Here is a 5,769-nt window from a genome sequence, read left to right on the forward strand (position 1 = left end):
GCAGCAGAGCCCAGCAGGACCCAAACTTCAGCAGCAGAGCCCAGCAGGACCCAAACTACAGGAGCAGAGCCCAGCAGGACCCAAACTACAGGAGCAGAACCCAGCAGGACCAAAACTACAGGAGCAGAACTTATGAGCAGACCCCTCGCCCACGGCGGTTATCATGGTCCCTCAGGTCTTCTCATTACCTTGATGATTTCTTGCTCGGTCAGGGTGGTGGCATTGCCTACGTGGGTTTCTGTCTCTGATTTGGGCAGGAGGTCTCCTGAGGATTCTTCTGCATTTAACTGAGGAAAACATAAATATAAGTGACATCAACAATAGCAATGTGAGCTTCATAGCTTCTGAAAATCCTCTGTGCTGCTTTAGATCCACCAGCTATGCTGTGCGCTCCCACAAGTCGCTGCTTCCTAGTAGCAGGAAATAACAGAATTCTAAATGCAGCTCTGGTTGGAAATGGAGTATAGGACATGATATAATCAGGGCCGGCTACAGATATACACTCACCTAAAGAATTATTAGGACCACCATACTAATACGGTGTTGGACCCCCTTTTGCCTTCAGAACTGCCTTAATTCTACGTGGCATTGATGCCACAAGGTGCTGATAGCATCTTTAGAAATGTTGGCCCATATTGATAGGATAGCATCTTGCAGTTGATGGAGATTTGAGGGATGCACATCCAGGGCACGAAGCTCCCGTTACACCACATCCCAGAGATGCTCTATTGGGTTGAGATCTGGTGACTGTGGGGCCATTTTAGGACAGTGAACTCATTGTCATGTTCAAGAAACCAATGTGAAATGATTGGAGCTTTGTGACATGGAGCATTATCCTGCTGGAAGTAGCCATCAGAGGATGGGTACATGGTGGTCATGAAGGGATGGACATGGTCAGAAACAATGCTCAGGTAGCCTGTGGCACTCAAACGATGGCCAATTGGCACTAAGGGGCCTAAAGTGTGCCCAGAAAACATCCCGCACACCATTACACCACCACCACCAGCCTGCACAGCGGTAACAAGGCATGATGGATACATGTTCTCATTCTGTTTACGCCAAATTCGGACTCTACCATTTAAATGTCTCAACAGAAATCGAGACTCAGGACCACAACCCTACATGCATCGAAGCAACTGCCATGTGATTGGTTGACTAGATAATCGCATTAATGAGAAATAGAACAGGTGTTCCTAATAATTCTTTAGGTGAGTGTATGTTGTCTGCTGTCTGTCCCAGCATGTCTGCCACCTACTGACCATGAAAGGTTATAAGTGATGGTTTACCTTAAGTCCTATCAGCACTGGCCCTTTAAGACACATACATTTCATTAGCTCCGGCCCTTTAAGCCCCTTTTAGACATTTGGTTTGTCTCAGAAAATGTGATGTTTATTTATTTATTTTTTATTTTCCACGCAGCAACTTTTACAAAAATGTAATAAACGGAGCGAGTCCTAGGGGAGGGCCGGTGTCCAGTCTGCCAGAAATATAGCTGCATCCCCGTATAATGAGAAGATCTATTAATGTTTTGTGTTTCAATTCTTTACTATCTTTAAGATTTCTGCTTGCTGTCAATGAATGGGAACATTGCTGTTCTTACGAGGGTCCAGATGTTGTCATCCATTTTCTCCAGATTAGGAGAGGTGAAATATTGCACCAGGGGTACAGGAAAGGGTGCTGAGGGGATGACAAGCTCCAGATCTGAATGGCTAAAACCTGCAGGGGACCCATTTTGATGTTAGCAATGGGTCCTTCTCTTCAGTGATCATCCCTTTAAAGGGTCTATCTGATACTAGAAGGAACCCTCTGCTTTATTTTTGGCTATAAATAGCGCCCCTCCAGCCTACAGGCGGTATCTGGTATTGTTTCCCAGGATTTTACCTCTCTCTGTATTGGAGAGGAGACCACAAGACCCAGAGTCACAGTCAGGATCGTGAGGAGCATCATGATGCCACTTGTCCACGGTTTAAGGAAATCTGCAGGACAAGAACAAAAACAAAGAATCGTCAAAAACTCCCAAATGTCCCGCAAAAAGTGTCTTATGTGGATGGGGCTTGTAAAACATGCATAAAAGTGGGCGTTCTGTGGAATTTTGCGGGTGTGCTTAGGTGCATGCGGGCTTAAAGTGCCCCCTCAATGGGGGTGCAGACACTGGAGGTCTGCATGTGAAGCACGTGACCTGCCCTGTTTTCTAATATTGGCAGAAATAACAAACACTACTTCCAAAAAGTTCGGAATATTTGGCTTGTTGGTGAAATTTCAGGAAGAACCTAAAATGCCCTCTAACCTTTACTGGTGGACTTAATGTGACCTTCTCTAACCTTCTGAATGAACATGTCCAACTGTTCAATGTTTCAGGACATTTTGCAAAACTTGCTGTTCTCTAACAAGGAGCTAAACGGCAAAATTCACACCTGGTGTTTGAGCCATGAATCCCCCAATACATTTCCTGGTCCTCCTCATCATGCTGTTCACTCTCTGCCATCATGAGACCAAGACGACACCTAACAATTGATGTACCTCACCATAGAGAGGCTTCAAGCAGGATGTTCTCAGACAGAAGTGGCCCCTGAGCTTAGAGCGTCACAGAGAGTCACCAGCAGGTTGTATCAGAGATACAGCGACTGGAAGAGTCACACAAAGGCACCGGAGTGCAAACTTTTTACGTTTTCCATCAATTTTACCCAAAAACAAATATCCCAAACTTTTTATAAATAGTGTATAACAAATATCAGGGGAACCAGCAGCGACATGCGAAGAGAGAGCAATAAACATCACATATATGACCTGACATACAGACAGGTACACACATCACATACAGACAGGTATACACATCACATACAGACAGGTATACACATCACATACATGACGGCATCACATACAGACAGGTATACAAATCACATACATGACGACATCACATACAGACAGGTATACACATCACATATAGACAGGTATACACATCACATACATGACGGCATCACATACAGACAGGTATACACATCACATACAGACAGGTATATATCACATAATAGAGAACACAGTAACTAAGATTCATGTACAGGATAAGACATTCAGTTGTATATGTGCACATCAGACACATGATATTCAACACATCACACGTATAGTACACACCATGCTATATACAGTACATACATGTACAAAAGAATATCTAAACACACAGACATCACATCACACACCAGTAATGTAAATTTAGAACACACATTGACTATACACTAATATATATATATATATATATATAGTATCCGCAAAATTCCACATATATTCTCACAGTTATCAAACATATTAAACATTGACTATCATATATACACCACACACAAATACAATCACAAATGTTCAGTATACATACACTATAACATACACAGATATCACACACACTATAGACACAGGTACAGTATAGACACCTGTTCACACCTATCACACACATGTACAGTATAGACACCTGTTCACACCTATCACACACATGTACAGTATAGACACCTGTTCACACCTATCACACACATGTACAGTATAGATACCTGTTCACACCTATCACACACATGTACAGTACAGATACCTGTTCACACCTATCACACACATGTACAGTATAGACACCTGTTCACACCTATCACACACATGTACAGTATAGACACCTGTTCACACCTATCACACACATGTACAGTACAGATACCTGTTCACACCTATCACACACATGTACAGTATAGACACCTGTTCACACCTATCACACACATGTACAGTATAGACACCTGTTCACACCTATCACACACATGTACAGTACAGACACCTGTTCATACCTATCACACACATGTACAGTATAGACACTTGTTCGCACCTATCACACACATGTACAGTATAGACACCTGTTCACACCTATCACACACATGTACAGTATAGACACCTGTTCACACCTATCACACACATGTACAGTACAGACACCCGTTCACACCTATCACACACATGTACAGTATAGACACCTGTTCACACCTATCACACACACATGTACAGTATAGACACCTGTTCACACCTATCACACACACATGTACAGTACAGACACCTGTTCACACCTATCACACACATGTACAGTCCACACACCTGTTCACACCTATCACACACATGTACAGTATAGACACCTGTTCACACCTATCACACACACATGTACAGTATAGACACCTGTTCACACCTATCACACACATGTACAGTACAGACACCTGTTCACACCTATCACACACATGTACAGTACAGACACCTGTTCACACCTATCACACACATGTACAGTACAGACACCTGTTCACACCTATCACACACATGTACAGTACAGACACCTGTTCACACCTATCACACACATGTACAGTATAGACACCTGTTCACACTCGGCTCCGCACTAACCTGCAGTTCTGAACGGATCCTGGATGGGAAATCCTCCACAGCAGCAGTTATAAAGAACAAGCCCCGCCCCCTCATCTGCATACTGAGCCCTGATAGGCTGATACTGAAACCCAATTACAGGTGTCACCTGGAGGATGGAGTGACCTGGAGGGGAAACACATGGGGAGGCGTCTATACTGGTGTCTATACTGGTGTACAGGTGTCTATACTGTACATGTGTGTGATAGGTGTGAACAGGTGTCTATACTGTACATGTGTGTGATAGGTGCGAACAAGTGTCTACACTGTACATGTGTGTGATAGGTGTGAACAGGTATCTATACTGTACATGTGTGTGATAGGTGTGAACAGGTGTCTATACTGTACATGTGTGTGATAGGTGTGAACAGGTGTCTATACTGTACATGTGTGTGATAGGTGTGAACAGGTGTCTGTACTGTACATGTGTGTGATAGGTGTGTACAGGTGTCTATACTGTACATGTGTGTGATAGGTGTGAACAGGTGTCTATACTGTACATGTGTGTGATAGGTGTGAACAGGTGTCTATACTGTACATGTGTGTGATAGGTGTGAACAGGTGTCTATACTGTACATGTGTGTGATAGGTGCGAACAAGTGTCTACACTGTACATGTGTGTGATAGGTGTGAATATACTGTACATGTGTGTGATAGGTGTGAACAGGTGTCTATACTGTACATGTGTGTGATAGGTGTGAACAGGTGTCTATACTGTACATGTGTGTGATAGGTGTGAACAGGTGTCTATACTGTACATGTGTGTGATAGGTGTGAACAGGTATACTGTACATAAGACCCATCCTGTGTAATTACCGCCAGATGTAGCAGAGCTGAACGTGTCATTGTCCCCTATCTTCTGTAAATTAAGATGAGTCCCCCAGTAACTAATAGTTCTGCATCTTATTAATCTACTTTATGTGTCAATTCATCTCAATTATCAAGATCTCTGCTTGATGTCAGCGAATAATAATGTTCTTGTTATGACCAATAGCTTTAAACACATACAGACCTAATGCTTGAAGTTGAAGGGTTGTTACAATGTATCCAGTCTGAACAATCATCTGTCAGCTAAATACATCAGCAGCTTGAGGTCTCCGTCGCCCCACAACCCAGCGCCATGTTTACCGGAGCCCCAGAAGTGGGCAGCCCCCCGCCACAGTTCTTGTACTGCCTAGGCCGGTTAATGATCCCCTTAGATGTGATTCTTACCGACCGATCTCCTTATTACAAACAGTAAACTTTCAGGCTTTGGTGGGTAGGCTCAATGGGGTCGTTTTAGCTTCATGCCAGAGAAAAGTACTTTTCCAGTATCTGCGCCTTTATTCTACCATTCAGGCGTGTCAC

Source organism: Bufo gargarizans, unplaced genomic scaffold, assembly GCF_014858855.1.
Source record: "Bufo gargarizans isolate SCDJY-AF-19 unplaced genomic scaffold, ASM1485885v1 fragScaff_scaffold_538_pilon, whole genome shotgun sequence".
Lineage (NCBI taxonomy): Eukaryota > Metazoa > Chordata > Amphibia > Anura > Bufonidae > Bufo > Bufo gargarizans.